This window comes from Zeus faber, assembly GCF_960531495.2.
Source record: "Zeus faber genome assembly, chromosome: 11".
Lineage (NCBI taxonomy): Eukaryota > Metazoa > Chordata > Actinopteri > Zeiformes > Zeidae > Zeus > Zeus faber.
In genome coordinates, this window is record NC_137205.1 from 16,152,457 (window position 1) to 16,172,631 (window position 20,175).

General features: G+C 50.2%; 1 protein-coding gene across 1 annotated transcript in view; it reads left to right on the forward strand.

The window, feature by feature from the left end:
• Positions 1 to 104: 104 nt before the first annotated feature.
• Positions 105 to 20,175, forward strand: part of glis2b (GLIS family zinc finger 2b) — a gene marked incomplete at its 3' end in the record, with an annotated part of 27,694 nt that continues 7,623 nt past the window's right edge. Inside the window, exon 1 of the mRNA XM_080009962.1 lies at positions 105 to 989. The remainder of the gene's footprint in view (positions 990 to 20,175) is intronic.

Here is a 20,175-nt window from a genome sequence, read left to right on the forward strand (position 1 = left end):
GGGGACGGGGACGGGCGGAGGGGGCGGAGGGGGCGGAGCAGCCAGCACGCGCTGAGCTGGCAGAGTCCGCCGCGCGCGAGGAGAGCGAGGAGAGGAGAGGGAGTCACGGGCTGGACGTGGATGTGGCGCGGGTCCGGTGCTCGGTCTGATCACCCACGTCTCCTTCAGTGGTGATCAAGTCAGAGAACCCCCACCACCACACCCACCCACCCCACCCCAACCCCCCACTCCCCCTCCCAAATCCCCCCCCCCCCCCAAAAAAAAAAAAAATTATAAAATCCAGGACACCGTCATCCGTGATCCGACCGGGAGTCGACTCTGCATCTGGTGGGGAAAAAAAATACAAATAAAAAAAATACAGCACCGAAGACCGAGACCACCCGCCCCCCCCCCCCTCCCTCCCACCACCGCCGCCACCCCACTCTCCGTGACATCTCCGCGGGGCAGCAGCACCCCTCCCACGACCCCCTCCCCGCCCGGAGGAGACGACCACCCAGAGGAGAAAGGCAATAACCCAACTCGGACCAGCGCTGCGGCCGGCCAACGCGCTCAGAATATGGACCAACTGCGCTATTTCCACGCGTGACAAACGACAAATCCACTTGTCTTCATTTTTTTTGTTGTTCCGGGATTTTTCTTTTTTTTCTTCTTCCGAGTGTTTACACTCACCGACGAATATCTGATCGCATGTAAACACATCGCAGATATCAGTAGAATTGAGACTCTCCTTCTCCCATGTTGAGACGTTGTTCCGACCGCGGTCTGGGGACGGAGCGCCTCTCTCGACACCCAGTCGCGTTTTCTCGAGACGTGTCAGCGCCGCGGTTCGCTGTTTTGATCGAGGGGAACCGAGGAAGACTGGAAGAAGACACTTTCCCCACACGCTGAGAGGGAAGTTTGAACCCGAAGAGGGGAGAAAGTCGGAGATATCTCGGGCAAGATCCGCGGCATCTCCCCCCCCCCTCCTCCCCCGTCCCCTCCCTGTAAAGGTAAGGCTTTAGTCTGGAAGTCCACGGAGCTCGTTGAGGATAGTGTGACATGCTGTCACCCCGCTGTGCGCAGTTCGTTTCCTCTGTGTTTTTGGACCCGGTGTGTCCAAATGCATCCCGGCAAAACGTGAGACGGTTCGAGTTCAACCGGGGCACCCAGGGCGGAGTGACCTATTTATTTTTCCGCGTCTGCAGCAGCGGTGCGTTGGCCCGCAGTCATCCCGCGGACTGGACTCCTCCGCCCGGTCACATCGAGTGTCTTGACAGCGTCTGGAGCTGGAGGATTCGTGCAGGCATACACCGTGTCAGGGGGGCTTTTTTTCTTTTTCTTTTTCTGCATCCTCACATAACCACAAATCCTCATTTTTAGGACAAAAAAAAAAAATCCTGCCCGCACCACCTCTGTGCATCAGCTCACCCAGCTGTTGTGCAAGATGAGGGCTGCTCCACTCGAGCCTCTGATGCTCTGGTGGCCTGTCACAATGTCTGCCAGAGAGGTCAACGTCTTTAATGCTTTTACAATCGATCGGATCCATCAGCCTATAAATTGTTTATTGCGGTGTCAATGTTTGCATCTTGCAAAGTGATTTGGCTTAGGCAAGTTTATGTCACATCGGAGTGAAGAGGGAGTTTAGGTAGGGGCCTCGATAGTGAGCTATTTTCCTCCAATTAAGCAACTCCACTGTCCCTCAACCCTAATTGTGTGCACATTGAGACAAGGTTTTGGAGGGAGCCTCTCCCCATTGGGTGCCTCCCATGGGCCCATTGTCCCTGATGACACCAGGGGAAAGAGCGGAGCCCTGCCAAGGCAGAATAAGGCCTCATCATTATAAAGCATTAGGCCACAATACCAATCGAGGCACAATCAGGGGCCCCGGATGGTATTTGGAACAAGGTTGTCCGACTGTATTTTATCAGGAGATGATAAGAATCGCCATATACTCATAGCTCTGATGCAATTACTTATTGTGACATTAACCCAGATGAAACATCCTTTTTGAATGCCACATTAAATGAGCGCACGGGAGCTATGAGTGTGTGGAGGCTCTCATCTCCTTCTTCTATATTTTTGTCGTCCAGCAACCCATTACCAGGGGTGTGCATTTTACCTGATTAGACTTTATTTTAGCAATATATTCAGGGGGGTGAATATAGACAGTACATGGGTGAGTGTACTGGATGAGACAGATGCTATGTGTGTTATATGATGTCAAACCAATAGTAGACATATGGGACTGGTGAGAATAGGCCACGGCTCAGATGGACGTCTCTCACATAGAAACAACAATAGCGGCGCACAGGCTGTACTAAGTACTCTCAGAATGAAGGACTTTGACTCTCCCTCAGCACCCTCACTCCAGGCCTATGCTATTTAACCTATAACCCCTCGACAAAATGCGAGAGCAGCCATGTTTGCAGGTGGTCACGACATTCACATCCCGATGCTTTGTTTATCCAATCAGCTGATGAGCTCTTCTCCTAGATCAGTTCAACCGCCGGTCAAGCAAATATCCATCCGAGTGAATGATTGGGGCCAGACAGAGCCGCGTCTCTCTCTTACCACCAGCATATGGGTCATTGTAGGCAATGCCTCTCTTCTACGCTCTTAACTGACTGCACTGAAAAAAGCTGTCAGCTTCACAGCAGTGCCAGATGTCCACCGGGCTCCAGCTGTGAATCTCTGCGGCGCCATTCCACTCGCACATCCAGGATGTATGTGTGTGTGTGTGTGTGTGTGTGTAAGAGAGAGAGGTAGAAAGCCTGTTTGATATACATATTGTTGTCTTTACTACAGCCGTGTCCAGATGTAAATCCTTGGAGAGGGGCTGCATGAGCAACAGTTTGCACAGAGCTCTGGTACATTCCTGGTTGGAGCTACAGGTTTGACACCAGCTCGCTCCCAGCGCCGCTGCACGGGGCTTCATCCGCACCACAAATTAAAGTGCTTGTGGATCACAGCTTTTTCAGCACAGCAGTGTCTGAAATATACATCAAATTAACTCTGAATATGGTAGGTCTGCCTTGCGCTTGGCCAGTTCCCCATTATCCCTCTTGTGTTTGGATGCGTCATTAGATCCTGCCCCTCACCACAGAGGTGACATCACAACCCCTCAGATCCCCAGGCTGTGTCAGTGAAAGGCAGCTGCTTTTTAGGGTGGAAAAGGTGGGCCCTAATGGCAAGTCCCCGCGTCATAGTGAGCAACTGCTAGGCATGTGGTCGTGGGGAGGTTGAAAACCCCGCAGAGCACTCAACACTTAATGTTTTGGAAAAAGGCTCGAAAAGTCCAGGCTCTCGCTGAAATGAAGAGACGCGTGTGCAATTAATGAATAGCTTGACGAGGCAGAGCATGACATCACAAAGAAACATCAAGGATGGAAGACAAAATCCGGCGGAACAAATCCTTTGAAACACCGTTCGCAGTCTGAGGCTCAATCACTGAAATAATTTTGTCATGGGGGGGGGGTGGGAATCGTTGCTGGTTTCACTTGCTCTCAGTCGTAGGGGTTTAAGTGGCACAGGCTACGCCAGGAGAGCTTGTGCAAGTGTTTGAATTAATATCAGGTTAGGGGTTACATTGCTGCCAGGGATTACTCAAAAAGCTGAAAGGGACTCTGCGGCAGGCGGACGGATTACAGTGGACAGTGAGTAGGAGCAGCAGGAGACAAGGCACCGTATACGCAGCAGCATTTATCTTCATGGGAATAAGAGCCACTTACTGTATGTTTTCAGACCCATAGTCACAACGCCTGCCCTTTTCTCGAGGTACCTTTAAAGCTGTATGGCCTCAGAGTTTTGGTGTAAAATCGCAATAAAATGTACTCTCCTCTCCCCCTAACAAAGACTCAACTGTTCAAACTGTTCAAAGATTCGCAATGTTGCTCCGTGGAAGAAATTAAACCACTGTTGCAGAGTGCGATTGTCCTGACATGTTGATTGGAGTTGTACATCTCACCTCCCGACCTTCGTTTCAGGCTGAATTTTGTTGGAAATGCCAGAGGAGAGATGACTTCTCAGCTGCAATCATGCATCTCTTCCCTCTGGTTTACCACAGGGGAATACCATGGGCCTGACGGGGATTTACATAGCAGCTTAAAACGCTCTCAAATGTTTTTTTCCGCCTTCCTGTCTCGGTTGACGAGTCGCCATGTTTGCATGTGTGCTAATAAACCGTCTTTCATCAGCGAAATTATCCCTGCGTTAAAAATAGCACCAGGCTCATATCGTTGCCTGTCACTTAAGGCCACTGTAAAATGATGGCTTAATGCACATTTTGGAAGGTCTCACTGTTCACAGTGCATGTCTCTGAGTGTGACTTGACTTGACTTGATAACACCCCTGAGCCGTTCCAAAATCCCTGTAAAGGCCGCTTTGAGAGGATTCTAAAATTCTTTTTTTTAAATTTTTGTCTTTATGCAGCTTTCGCACAACGAGCTGATGTGCGGAACCAAGTAACGGTATGCAGTACAAATGTGGCAGTATAGTGTACGAATGGAAATTATATTGTATCACGATTGGGCCTGGGCATTGGCCCTGTGTGATCCTACAGTATGGATCAAAAAGTGTCCCCAACGCTGATTCCTTTCGAGTCTCAAGGGAGAATACTAGGAAATAGGAAATATGAGTTTATAGTCTATTTGCTCTTTTTACTGAGACCCTTTACAAATAGACACACAGGAGATAAATGTATTACTGGACACACAATTACTTCCAGTTGGGCGTTCCAGTGGATTTGACCCCTCGATCATCACAATAACATTTTAGCCCCGGTGCAGTAGAGGAAAACTTGACTCCACTTCATTTGCTGCCTTCCTTTACGCACTATCTTAGTAATAGTTGCCATGTGAGGAATCGTGAAGGTAACACATCTGTTGCTTGGCCTGATATGTATCTGTGTGTGTGTGTGTGTGTGTGTGTGTGTGTGTGTGTGTGTGTGAGGGGGGGGGGGTTTGACTCCTGGAACCTTACACAGAGCGGACACTGAGCCCCGCAAGGCCTGACTCACACTGCTGTGCGAGTTGAAGGAGACCGGGACATTCTGCCCTGCTCTCCTGCTGTCGCCGGGCTCGCAGACCATGCATTTTTCTCCGGTTAAACTATAACTACTAATCACCTAACCACCTTACCATTTCCGGCTGGAACAGACCATTGTTGGGCCCCCCGGGGGAGTAGGTTAAACGGTTTTGTCAAGGGTATAATGTCTGTCACCCCCGTTCTAATCCACCTGTGTGGGACAACCCAAGCGAGAGCAGGGCTCGCTCTTTCTGGGGCCAGAATCTGCCGTGGTGAAGTTTCGGGGTCAGTTCCTGTGCCGCAAGCCTGCAGGTCTGCATTTCCAAAATAAACACAGACAACTCAGTGCCTCGCTCCAGCTACGCCGCCCTGCCCCGCCGCTCTCTCCCACCCCGTTCCGCTACTCCATAACGCTCCGTCTGTCCCCGCCCGTGTGCGGCACTCCTCGCGTGACGGGAAATTCGGCCTCGCAGGAGTCCCTCACACGATTCGCAGAGTAGGACGCACATGATGGGGAAAGGTTGGAGACAGGACTTGGGAGGAAAGACGATTTGGAGACATAAACAGCCACCTAATGACATTAACATAGGAGGGGAAGGAAAAGAAGATAGTTTGGGTTCACAAAGTCCAATTTGGGTTCCTGGCCGTACTTAATATATAACCCCAAGATGATTGTAAACATGGAACATGGAACCTGCTGAAGCCTCTGAGATATCCTCAGATTTTTGCTCAGGGAGCTGCGAGCCACACAGTGATCTGTCAGCAGCGTAGCAGTTAAAGCAGAGACACAGCTGGTTTGTATTATTATTTACTCGCTTGGCCAGGACGCCGGATTCTGCAGAATACCCACAACAGTGCTGCAGTACTACAGTATGTCGATGTACTATGGGGTTTGTACACGTGGGCCTGCTTGTTTGAAGAAGACGGAGAGAAACCGAGGCCGGGCTTGGCCGCTCTGAGGACGACCGAGGAGTCACAAGTTGGCTGAAGGGCACAAAGGGAGGAAAAGATGAGTTTTTCTTTATTACAAAAAAAAAAAGTGTGAGAGAAAGAGAGAGAGAGAGGGAGAAGAGAGGGAGGGGTGAAACTCAAATCAGGCTCTCAAGTCTGGGCCCGGGTCGAGCTTGCGTTTCTCTGTCTGGGCATATCCAGTCCTGTTAGCGAGCGTACAGACTTTGCCCCCTTCACCCCCCGCCTCCACCCACCCGCCGAATCCCTTGGTCTCCATATCCTCGCTTTCAACTCTTGCTTCTCTACAACAAGCGCCCCCACCCCCTCCACCCCCTACCGACTCACATTTTCCTCGCCCACTTTCCATGAGACCCAAGCTTCAACGCCAGCCATTTAGATTATATAAGGCATTCTTCATCTTATACATGCAGAGAAAAAGAGAGGGAGAGAGTGAAAAAAAAAAGTTTGGCCTGCAACTGTTTACCCTCTCTGTGGTATTATGGAGATGTTGCCAGAGCTAATTTAATTCACATGTTCCTTCGCTGCCTGCGCCTTATGAGGGGAAAACTGTACAACGCTCTGCGCCCTATACCTTTGAGGTGAGAATCCAGGAGGCAACCACTTAGTACCTCACGTGTTTACATGAACTAACGTTCGGCTTCTCGGCTTTGGCGTCACCCCCTGAAGGGTGCGGTTGTTGACCCGGTGGAGGAGGTCCTTGGTATCGACCTGGCATGTCTTCAGCACTGTCTCTCTGGTACTAGATGCTTAGATTGCTTCTTTAAGTATCATTGTTTTCTTGTTTGCTCAGGCCTCAATACATTTCCAGTCTGTCAGAGTGGGCCTGACTGTTCCGTAATTGATTCTAAATGTTGTTATTGATTGTTTGAGGGCATGCGCGTTGCCCTGACCTTCAGCACTAATTTAGATCCTCCTTCCCGTTTACTGCCCCTTTCCAGTAGTGACAGTCGTTCACGGCACATTTCATGAAACCTTGCAGTTTGATGTGTTTGGTCAAAGATAGCTGGGGGTTTGCCGCGAGCCAAAAACGTTAAATTAAGGCTTTAGTGCTTCTCCATTTTACAGCATTTTGGCTGTCCCCATCTCTCGCTCCACCCGTCCCTCTGCATCTGGCTCTCTTTTTTGCCCCCCTTGCTTCCTTGTTCATTCTCTCTGATGGAAGCAGTAGAAGATAAAAGGCTTTAGGGTGGAGTCTGTCTCTCAGCTGAGCTAAGACACAGCCACACACAGTGTGTAAGTGTGTGTGTGTGTGTGTGTGTGTGTGTGTGTGTGTGTGTGTGTGTGCGGTGATATGAGTGGGTGGGTCTCTTAGAGACACCAGCCACCTCACGTAAACGGTAAGAACAGGACAGCAGTTGGGCTGGCACTGCCACACAAGGAAAATACATCATAAGCTTTGTGTATGCAAACCCCACATGTATGTGTGTGTGTGTGTGTGTGTGTGTGTGTGTGTGTGTGTGTGTGTGTGTGTGTGTGTGTGTGTGGCACTGCTGGGGGGGTGAGGCGCCAGAGGGATTGAAATGCGGGTATGGTAGGCGGGATGAGGTCCCAAATCCTCAGAAGCTCTTCCATCTCCCTTGTTGCTGTGTCTAGTTCAGTGGCTCCACGTCCAGTGGAATACAGACCCTCCCCGCCCACACACACACATGCACATGCACATTCACACACGCACACACACACACACACACACACACACACACACACACACACACACACACACACACACACACACACACGCAAACACCTCCATCATGTCACTTACTCTGCTAATTGCTCTCCGCTGTTTAGTGTTTCTGTCTCTTCCTGTTTTCTTCTTTTTTTCAATATACTTTGGCTTCGAGGGCGGAGCCTCAACTCTTCTCCTCCTCTTTCTACACACACACACACACACATTCACGCACGCACTCACACACACACACACACACACACACACACACACACACACACACACACACACACACACACACACACGCTCACTCTGGCCCTAGCTCCTGCAACACATCTGTCTCTGCGTGCCTTGCACCCCCGCCATCCGTGTCTCTCTCTCTCTCTCTCTCTCTCCCCTCTCTCTTCCTCCCTAACGCGGCATGGCTGGTGCACAGGTGTCACCCTTCCCTCCCCGGAGACAGGGCGTGGTCTCTCCCAGGAATTCTTGCGAGAGAAAGAAACTCGCTGAAAATTGAAACATTATGGCGGCCCCCATGACCGGTCTGCCGGGCCTCAGCGACACGGCACGGAAAAAAGACCCTCTGCCCGCCACTCCCACCGGCCCCTGTTGCGTAAAAGCCGCTGCTGGGACTCGCATTACCGCGGCCATTGAAGACGATGCCATGTTACCCAGGGAGCACGACTATCACTTAGCGAGTTGCAAACAAATGAAGGCGACTGGGGTCGAGCTCGTAGGGGGAGGCGTAGGGGTTTGTTTCTTATATGTGTGTGCATGTGTGTCTGTGCATGTGTGTGTGTGTGTGTGTGTGTGTGGTGCCATAATAACCCCGTCCAGGAAATGACTGTGAGACAAGCTGCACCCCTCCCAAAAGCTGGAGCTCTACCCAACGTGCTCTGAACTGAACTGAACTCCTCCAGACGCAGCCAGCCTGCTGTGCGCTGATGCGGTTCTGAATGTGTGTGTGTGTGTGTCTAAGAGTGTGCATGAGTTTCTGCGTGTGTGTGTGTGTGTGTGTGTTTGTGTGTGTGTGTGTGTGTGTGTGTGTGTGTGTGTTCGATGTCACATTATGTAACGCTGGCGGTACAAGTTGAATAAGTCATTACAGACTTGTAGCGTCTCTGATCCTCTGAGCGTTTGAGGGCTTGCGCTGCAGAACCAGCGCCGGCTTCGTCCTCCATGTTGACGTGGGAAGGCCGGAGCGCGTCGAACCCGGCGAGCGACGCAGAAATAAAGAGCAGGGTTGTTCCTTATCGCACCACACTTTCCATTCGCTGTAGTCGACCCTATTAATTATGCCCTCCGCTCACAGTTAACTGCATGGAAGAGGAGGAAGAGGGTACGAGGGATGGAGAGAGAGAGAGAGAAAGAGAGAAAGAGAGAGAGAGAGAGAGAGAGAGAGAGAGAGAGAGAGAGAGAGAGAGAGAGAGAGAGAGAGAGAGAGAGAGAATGTTTTTGGATACCCTCCCATGTTCTCCTACCCGGTGGCTTGGAGCAGCCGTTCGGTTTTCACCAGTGAAGGATCACAGCAAACATGTCTCCCGTGGAACTCGACCGCAGCTGCCTTGTGCTCCCAGAGGCGCCTTGTGAGAAACTCTGCTGGTGGTGGTGGTGGCGCTGGTGGTGGTGGTGGTGGTGGTGGAGCTGGTGGTGGTGGTGGGGGGGTTTAGTCAGCGACACCCTCTGCTAGGTCTCGAGATGCGAGCCCAACACGGGCGCGATGCGTTTTGGGCCCAAATCTCCTCTTCTGAAGTTGTAGCATTGATCCGATTTGTTGAGAAGTGGTCACAAGCAGCCTTTTTTTTTCCGCCGTCTATGTCTGTGGGTGTGTGTGTGTGTGTGTGTGTGTGTGTGTGTGTGTGTGTGTGTGTGTGTGTGTGTGTGTGTGCGTGTGAGTGTGCCCTTGAGTGTTCAACCTGATATTTCAAAAGGTTATGCAGGTGCCGGTTTCTTGCATTCCTGACGTGACCTTCTGCTCATTTCTGCCGCGGCGCCTTTGGGAGAGGTCTGCCCCTGCAAAGCCAACAAGGTGTGGTTGTTGTGTGTGTGTGTGTTGTGGTGGTGGTGGTGGTGGTGGTGGTGGGGGGCGGTCCTGTGTTCGTGTGTGTGTTATTGCCTCTTACACCGACTTGGGTATGTGTGTGTTGAAGAACACATTTTGCCATCTCAGGGCTTCCCTTTATGCGCGGCCGTAAAAAGCGTAGTAATCGGACTTTCCGGCTCGTTTTGGGTCTGCTGGGTTGGATGAGATCTCTCCTTGCGGGTACGTTTTCAGGCCACAGCGCAACCTTCGCACATCACCATACGCACAATATTCACATAGTTCATCTGCCATGCTCCAGGAAGGAAATACGCTTGAAAGGTGGTGGTGGTGGGGGGGGGTTCCTCTGGAAAAGTATGGACCCCAGGAGAGAATGTTAACACGGCGGCTTTGACATATTTATGCCTTCTGCAGAGGAGTAGCATAGAAGAGCTAGTCAGTTCCCGAAAAACTCCACCAGCCTCGTGTTTGACCCGCGCTCCCCTGATACGGCTGGTCGGTGTGTTGATGGTGTGTTGACTTAATTGGTGTTTGTCGGCTGATCCCAGAAGGAGAGGACACAGCCGACACAGCCTTGGTCCTAGATCTAGCCTAGCTCTTCCCCGAAGCTAAGTTTGGAAGGACCCAGAGTAGTACGACCGCCACTCCCCCAACCCAACCACCTGAGGCTCCCACCCTTCTACCCCACCAACACGGCAAAAAAAAACAACCCAAAAACATTATCCCCATGTGGAAAAAGAATGGTTTAGTGAAAATGCCCGGGCTGTAAAACCGAGCTGTTAACTTTTATCGTGGGAGTTTTCCTCCATCGAGCCGCCAGTTGTGACAGCCTGAAACGTTTCTTTCCTTTCGTTTGCTTCTCCCTTCTCCACTCGGCTGTGTTTACCTCCCTCCTCCTCCTCCTCCTCCTCCTCCTCCTCTTATCCCTTCTTTGCTTTCCTACCGAGCGATGTGCGGTTACGCCCCTGCTTGGCTGGAGAGCCGACTCCAGACTGGGTGATTGCGTGCAGGAGTCGGAGGATTGCATCACTGCCTGTGGGGAGAGGCCACAGGAATGAGACTCTGAGGGAAAGAGAGAGAGAGAGAGAGAGGGAGTGAGAGAGAGAGAGAGAGAGAGAGAGAGAGAGAGTGGGAGGGGGAGAGAGAGCGAGAGAGAGAGAGAGAGAGAGAGAGGGTAGGGTAGGGTGAGAAAAGGAACCTTGAGAGACTATGGGAATGTGTAGCCAAAGGAATTGGCCGAGCGAGCGGTGCGGATCTCGTAAGTTAATGGGGGGTGGAGGGGTGGTGGTGGAGCCAAGGAATGGAAAGCAGTTTGGGAGACCGCAGGAGGTGGAGAGGCCCAGCGGAGGTATATAGTGGGAGGGTCAGAATTGGTCCAGGGTGGAGGGTCCATTATATCACATCTATCACACCCAGCCCCAAGTACAAACACACACACACACACACACACACACACACACACACACACACACACACACACACACACACACACACACACACACACACACACACTCTCGCTGGCTGCTCTTCACTCTTCTCATGGATTGTGGTCCACCCCACCCCCGCCCCCAGCTCCGGTCGGCGGATCCTGGGGGGCTTTCTGCTCTACTGCCGTGCGAGGGTACCATGTTGTGAAATGCCCCACGTTATTGTCAGATTACTCACCGCCCTTCAAAGCCTCCCCCGCCCTGGCGTTGCAGCGCCTTTGAGCGTCAACTTTGTGTGAGTAGCTTAGACACTGAGTCAGAGCTCGGGGGGTGTGGGGTGTTGGGGGTGTTTTGGTTCGGTATCATTATCCCGGCGAAGAAGAGGAGGGAGGATGGATCGGGACAAACCGGGGTTAATGAAAGGATTTTAGTAAACAAGAGGATGGTGCAAAGCGGCGACTGGCGTTCCAGGCGTTTGAGCGGTGAAGTCTCCTCCTCCCGAGCGCTGACTCGGCAGCACGTGCTCCTCAGACACACACGCTTCTGATAATAGTCATTAGCGACTCTTTACGAGACGCACGCCGACGCGCCGCTCGCCCTCCTCCTCCTCCCCGCGGCCTCCCCCTCCCGAGCTTTTTGTTCCGTCAAAACGGTTTGATTGCCAGCCGGCGCTAAACGCGTTCGTAAACGAGTGACACTCCCGCCCGAGGTGAGCTCCGCCGCCTTCCTGCCGCGCCGACGGCACGAGGGAGATGAGCTTGTTGTGCTGCTCTTCCGTTTCGTTTCACCTCAGACCCGGCGCTCTCCCGGAAGGTTTAAAAAAATTTTTTTTTTTTTTTTTGTTTTCTGACGAAGTGAAATTCTTATCTTCACGTGACTCGGTGGTGCTCCGTCGCTGCCGTGAGCTCCCAACCTCGTCCAATCTATCCGTTCGTCGAAGCATCCGTCCGTCCCTCCATCCGTTCGTCAAAGCATCCATCCATTCCTCCATCCATTCGTCAAAGCACCCATCCATTCCCCATCCATTCTTTGAAGCATCCATCCATTCCTCCATCCATTCATCAAAGCGTCCATCCATTCCTCCAAGCATCCATCCATTCCTCCATCCATTCATCAAAGTATCCACCCATTCCTCCATCCATTCATCAAAGCATCCATCCATTCCCCATCCATTCATCGAAGCATCCATCCATTCCCCATTAATTTGTCGAAGCATCCATCTGTTCCTCCATCCATTCATCAAAGAATCCATCCATTCCTCCAAGCATCGATCCATTTCTCTATCCATTCATCAAAGCATCCACCCATTCCTCCATCCATTCATCCAAGCATCCATCGATTCCCCATCCATTTGTCGAAGCATCCATCCGTTCCTCCATCCATTCATCAAAGCATCCACCCATTCCTCCATCCATTCATCAAAGCATCCACCCATTCCTCCATCCATTCCCCATCCATTCATGGAAGCATCCATCCATTCCCCCATCCATTCATCAAAGTATCCATCCATTCCTCCATCCCACCCACAATCCCCCACCACCCTGAACTGTTGTGGGGTCAGTGTGTGGTGTTATAATCCCCGCTTTGGCTTCCTTACCCACCCAGTGTCACAGTGTCAGATCCCAGTCAAAAGGCTGTCGCTGGAACCACTGGTGGCATAGTCTCAGTGTGCATCACGTGCCCGTCTTAACCTTTTTCAAATTGTCTTTTTCAAACCATGATCATATACCTTTTTTTGATGGTCTAGTGTCATTAACATCTCATCATTAACATGCACTCTGACAGTATAATAAAAAAAAAACCCACTAATATCTGATAACCGCCGCTGTATTCTGAGAAAATAAAAAGTACAGCATTGTACCTTTCGGGGTACATGGGCTTGTCATAAGGTACGCTCATTGTACCCCTGGCATTTGTAATTTTGTACCTCTACTGACAAATCTGTACCTCAGTGGTACTTCAAAGTCCAGATTCGGGCTTTACAGCGTACCGCTGGTGCAACCTTTGTTCCCCTGAAAGTACAATGATATACTTTATTTTTTCTGCATATAGTGGACTCCATTGACTCACTGTAATTTGAGGTGTACAAATGGCGTTTAAATTTTGGTAACACTCGCCTTTAATGCTAGACCGCAAGTTAAGCCCGCCCTTCTCACCCACCCGCCCCCCCCACGCCTCCATGCTTCCCTCCCCGCTCTCCGCCTGGAATTCCTCAGTGTCTGAACGCTCTGGCCGGGGGCCACGGCGAGCTCACTGAGAGTCTTTCCTGTTGCACCGGCTCTCCCTCCTTCACTCCCCCTCCTCCCCCCCCCCCCCTCTCTGTTTCTTCATCCCTCCCTCCGTCCCTTCCTCCCTCCCTTCCTCCTTTCCTCCCTGCTTCTGTCATCATGGCAGATCCCTCCCTTCCTCCCCCCCCTGCTGCGTCTGTCTCTTTACCCGCCCCCCGTCTCACTCTCTCTTTTCTTTCTTTATTTGTTCATGCACTTTTAAATGTACGTCTTATGTCTTTCTACCCCCTCTACTCTCCGCTACTCTGTGCTCCCATCAGTATTCTCGCTAGTCAGTATTCCCCAAATTCCCACTTTCCCCCCGATCGCCCTGTGTATCCACTGATGTTACATAACCTCCCATGTATTCCTGCTCTTTATTTTTGCGACGGGGGTTTGAGGCCGGGTGGTGTTGATGAGCGGTGCAGGCAAAGAGGGGAGGAGTCTCAGGAGAAGAGATGTCTTATGAAGGATGAGGTTAAATGAACTCCGAAGAGGGGTTGTGGAAGCTGGAGAAGGGAAGAATGGAAGGGCGGGATGAATAAAGTGAAAGCAGCAACAGGAGGACAACGGGAGAATGGAAAGGAGGAGCGGGAAAGAAAGAGAGGGAGAGGCCCAGAGGAGGAGTGGAAACCAAGGCTTCCTGTCGGAGGAGGTGGCTGGCCGAGAAATTCAGAAGCAGGAAGATTTTTTTTTTTAACTCAGAGTGTGTGTGTGTGTGTGTGTGTGTGTGTGTGTTTGTGTGTGTGTGTGTGTGTGTGTGTGTGTGTGTTGGTGTGGACTGACTCACCGCTGGTGTGTGTGTGGGTGTATTTGGGCGAGACATGGGCTGCAGTCAGGGTGTGTGCACCTCGGGCGAGGTGGGGTCGCTCACAACGTTTCTCCCCCACCCAAGAGAGAGAGAGAGAGAGAGTGAGTGAGTGAGAGAGAGAGAGAGTGAGAGAGAGAGAGAGAGAGAGAGAGAGAGCGAGAGAGAGAGATCAACACTAGGAGGAGAAGGAGAACAGACAGGGGGAGGACTAATGATTAAGGAAGAACAAGCAATAATACACGTTTATTGATATATTGATATAGCTTTTTTATGGAACAGAGTTTACAAAGCAAATGTGGTAATATGCTATAGTGCTATAGTATGGTATAATATGCTTATAGAATATAATACAAGTATAGGGTTTAGACAATATATCAATATAATATCGATCATAATATGAGACTTGGGATTTTGGTTATTGTAATATCGTTAAATGTTGTCTTTAAAGCTGTGTTACAGGGAATACAATTATCTGAACTTTGTATACTGTGATAATATCCACATTATTAATGATTGTTTCTCAAATATTTCTTGTGCGTAAATATGTCATGAAAGCACCAGTTGTCACCCCCCCCAAAAATGGTCAAATTATCAATTTTGAGGTATTTGTCCAAAAATATTGTGATATATATCACCCCAGCCCTAATGTATAGTATGGTAAAATAGCAGTATGTTAGTGGTGATAATAATAATAATGGATAAATAATAATACTGACAGAAATATTACTACTGTTTCTAATAATAATAAGGATAATAGTACTAATTATGATCATGATAATTACCAGGGATTGATGATGACGATGGTGTTTCTGATTGTCTTTCTTGACAATTTCTTCAGAGTTAAGCTCTGTCGGGGTCCACTGCCCCGGGCCATACTTCAGCTGCAGAATCCTCTTTAAAAGTCAAAAGTCAGAGTTCACGCTGCCACACCCGGCTGCATCCATTCACCTTTGACCTCCAGCCTCTCCCACCTGGCCAATGGAGAAAACAGCAGGTCTAGACAGGGAGCGTCCAGCGGGGGGTCCTCTCGGACCACCGCTGCAGGTCATTCTCACAGGGGAGCGTCACGCATAGCTAAGACCTCGGACCATCGTGGGCATGTAGTGATGTGTCCCCGGGGCCCGAGGGGAGGAACGGGGTCTGGCGTTGGAAGTCGTGTCGTTTCGGAGCCGCGCTACAACTTCGGGGAGCGCTGGGATGGAGTCGTTAAAAGTTGTAGCGGCGTCTCCCTCCTTTTTTACAATGAAGGGTAGAACCTACAAAGTACTCAGGGCGCTTATTCTCTCTCCCTCGAAACCTTCACACTCCCAGAACAATGTGAATAAACAACATGATGAGAATTCAACCTACCCAATATATTTACACCAACACAATTTGGCGAATAAATTTATATCGGATGCACTTCTGGGTGTCCGTGGGACAGCTTGAAGGTCTTTGAATTCCTTATATTTTTTGTCGATTTTATACTTTTTGTCTTCAAGGTCAGCGTTGAGAGATAGATCTGGTGATGATGAAAGTTGGGCGACGTTGACGTTGTCAACAAACTTTCAGTCGATGAGTCAAATGTGTAAATATTGGAGGTGCGACTTTTGAAAAAAATCGACTCTTCTCTCTCTGCATAGGAGTTAAAAATATAAAATTTGACGTGCGAATACCACACTCTTTTATGCACACACACACACACACACACACACACACACACACACACACACACACATGCACGCACATGCACACACAGAACAGATGTGTGTTTGTGTGTGTGTGTATGTGTGTGTGTGTGTGTGTGTGTGTGTGTGTGTGTGTGTGTGTGTGTGTGTGTCTCCGTGGGAGCCTCGGGGAGGGATGGTTGCCTCCTGCGGACCACCTCCCAGGGTCACAGCGGGAGGGAGATTCCGTTACGGCCAACCTTAGAGGGGGTCACACACACATACACTCACATGTACTCCTCCTCCTCCTCCTCCTCTCTCCTTCTCCTCTCTCTCCCTTTCACTCTCCTCCACGTTCTCCCCATTTTCTCAGTCTGGCTCTTTGTCTTGTGCTCTCACTCACTCGAGTAACTCTTTCCCTCTCACACGGTCTTTCTCCTCTCTCTCTCTCTCTCTCTCACTCTCTCTCTCTCTCTCTCTCCCTTTTGCTCTCGTTGGTTCAAAAACTCTCACCCGGCAGTGATACAGGATCTCTGGGCAAGATAGATGAATTGATAGACGGACAGATCGATCTTAGAAAATATTGATCGTTAATGATATCTGGGTATGAATTAAAAATCCAGAGGGTTTGGGTTAAGGTCCAATACATCGGTCCAGCTCTATTGAAAAATAGTTTCCTAGTCTTGCTGGGATTATCTGGTTGAATTCAGGATAATTAAAAACAAAATGGCAGTTTCAATGATATTAGTTTAAGTTAAAAAAAATTAAAAAAAAGTCCATATCTCGAATCGTATATGATGGGAATTTTTTCTGTCATATGTTCTCTATAACTATTGAAAGATCCCCACACAGCCCTATATTAATATTATATTAACTGTTCTACTATTTTGATATTCCCAGGTGCCCTTTTGTCTGCATCTCCACCCCATTAGAGTACGCCGACATATGATCTTGTGCAAAGACGTAATTTTAGAAAAGGTTCAGGTAAAAGAGACATCTGTGGTTCAGAGGTCAGCATTGATCCGTGTGAGCCTAGAGCCGGGGGGCTGGGTTTCGAGGCGTCCAAACACGTCTTGCTCTGAATCTCACCCTTAACCCCCTCAGCCATAGCCCCCCATCAAAGGGAAGGAGGACGTCCACTGACTTCTACATGGAACGGGTGGGGGTTATGTAGTACTCCGCCGGAAATGTGTCCCTTAGACTGGCGTGTGTGTGTGTGTGTGTGTGTGTGTGTGTGTGTGTGTGTGTGTGTGTGTGTGTGTGTGTGTGTGTGGGGAAGGTGGGGGGTCTCCGAGAGGATGTACACACAGAACTCTCTTTCAGCGCTCCTCTTCCCTTTCCCTTCATCCTCACCCTCTTCTCCCCTCACTATGCCCCCCTCTCTCTCTTTAGTTCTAGCCCGTGTTTACTCTGCTGGGGAGAGAAGGGGGGAGGGCTGTGGGGGGGAGAGAGAGAGAGAGAGAGAGAGAGAGAGAGAGAGAGAGAGAGAGAGAGAGAGAGAGAGAGAGAGAGAGAGAGAGAGAGAGAGAGAGAGAGAGAGATGGAGGCTAAACAGAGGGGACAATGCTGCCTTTGAAAAAGCATCCATCGACCCTCCGTACGGGCGAGGAAGTCTGCATGGGGGCAGGCCGACACCCCTTGCCCAAACTTCACAGCCACCCGCCACTGGGCTTTGCACGCACCCACACACATGCATGTGCAGGCACAAGCTTTCACACACAAACATAACCTCTCAGTCATGGCGGTTGTTTTTGGGATCGACCTAAAATCCCAATGTAAAGTCCGCATGCCGTGACTCACTACCTGGACTCGCTCCCTGGTCTTTTCCTCCGCAATCACTATTAACACCGGTCTGAGGTGGAAGCACCTTCAACTGGGTGTGATTCACGAGGGCTCCCCCGTCCGCGTCGAAAACATAAAAGTGGTAATCCGAAAGATTGTTTTGTGAAAAAAAATGTGGATTTTTGAGACTTAGGTTCACAAGAAACATTCCAGAAACAACCGTTCTTATATATTTCGGTTATGGGAGCACATACATAAGGTCAATAAATGAGAATAGCTGTAAATGTCTCTATGTGCTGTTTCCATTGTTGGTGGCGGGGTCCGCCTTTCCGGATGAACGTTCACAAAACAGAACAGAACCCTCGGAGGCAAAACATTTGGATGTCGAAGAAATCAATTTTTAATGGAGTTCTTGTAGTGTAATCCATCCGACACCGACTATGGGAATGAATTGGGATGTTTATTTTATGCAAAATCTTTTCAAAATGTCTCTTGCCTTTTACTGAGCTGTAAAATCATCCCGCGGTGCGGAGGAGTTTCCCTTGCAGCCCGTGCAGATCTGCAGTTGTGTTTGGTCGACTTTGCTTAAAACAAGTGAAAATGAGACGGATTGCGTAACACGGAATCAAGATAATGTCAGTCAATATTACGACATTATTGGACAGAGTCGGTTCCAATAGGAGATGAGAGAATATTGTCCATTTGTTCAGATGTTTTCCTTCAACGAAGTTTCCAAAACTCAATACGAGACAAACTCACATGATAGCAGATATTTCAATCTGTTGACCACTGATTTTTTTTATAAACTTTACAAACCGCCGTGTTCCTCCCGAAACCGCTGTCATGAGGCTGCCGACGGTGGGATGAACCGGGGGGCTGTGTTGCCCCTTAACACACTCGAAGAGATGAACTCTAGAAGCCATTGTGGAGGTTTAGTTAATGGCTTACACGTGGAGCGAGAGCCCGGGCGAGACAGAGAGGGGCTTTTGTGTGTAGAAACCCCCGGAGTGGCTCTCCGCTCGCACTGCAGACTCGAGCCGATGGCGCTCCGCCACCGAGGGGGATGCGAGAGCGTACAGCGACCAGACTTTGACTTGCAGTCCAAAGTTCCACTCGCACACATGCAGAAGTTCCACGCTGTGGGTCGCCTCTTGTGAGGTTCGCATACTGCGGATTATATCATTGGTCCGAGGCCAATTTGCTGCAACCCACCCCACCCTCACCACCACCAATACCCAGTGGATAAGAGCAGGATTTGGACAAAGCAGATCCCTGCTCTGTGCCGAGCATAAGGGGTTTTACCCATTTAAATGTGGATGACAGATGATTTTCTGCTGCTTTAGCCAAACAATGAAGCCCAATCCTCCTGGCAATGTGTGTGTGTGTGTGTGTGTGTGTGTGTGTGTGTGTGTGTGTGTGTGTGTGTGTGTGTGTGTGTGTGTGTTTTTCACTGTGTAATTCTAGACACATTAAGTTGTAGTTGGACCCACCCAGTCTAGAGTCATAGAGAGCTGGGAAAAAGTAAGCGAGAGAGAGAGAGAGAGAGAGAGAGAGAGAGAGAGGTGTAGATATAGTATCGTCTTTGACAGATCACAACATGTTTGTTTTCACAGCTGGGTTGGAGTGTTTGCCAACAGAACCCTCTCTACTCCAATGTGCTCCGAGCATTCGTTTCACGTTTTTTTTTTTTTTTTTCAAACCTATACACACTTCCTCGCTTTCGACCAATGGGAACGGCCCGTGCGGCGGTCACGTGTCGCCGGCTGGTCGCCGAAGTTGTGAATGGGAGACGTTTTACAGGTCAGGAAGTCCTGGAAGACTCCCGAGGCGCACGGTGTATGGTACGGCGTCCACTTCTTGTTGCGTGTTGTAAGCAAGGACACAGTGTAAGGCTTGATGTGTGTCGGGGAGGCTCCAACAGGGGCCGGGCATATACGCGCATCATCCCCTTATCTGCGGTTGATTGGGCTTGACCCCCAACCCCCCCCTGCCCCCTCTATATGTGTGTGTGTGTGTGTGTGTGTGTGTGTGTGTGTGCATGTGTGTGCTGGTGGTCATATCTCGGCGGGTCGGCAAACCTGGTGACCTGTGTCCTTGGTGCCTCTCAGACACGACCGCCTCATGTGGCCCGGGGCCAGGCCGCTCTCAAAGACCACCATTCACCAGCACCGTGGCCTCTATGGCCGCGTGTGTGTTTGTTTGTGTGCGTGTATGTGTGTGTGTGTTTTGGAGAAAGGCCGAGGAAGAACTGAGGGAGGGGGGGAGGCGAAGAATTTGTCGAAATGACAGTTGGATTAACTAGCGGTATGTTCGTGTGGGTGCATGTGTTTACACTTTCTCTCTGCTGTTGCCTTTTTTTGGTAACATTGATGGAAATATAGGGCACCCTGCAACTATGTGTGTGTGTGTGTGCGTGTGTGTGTGTGCGTGCGTGGGTGCGTGTGTGTGTGCGTGCGTGCGTGTTCGTGTGTGTGTGTGTGTGTCAGCAGTGAAGGGGGGGCAGCTTTGAGGAGCCGCGTGTGTGTGTGTGTGTGTGTGTGTGTGTGTGTGTGTTTTTCCCCG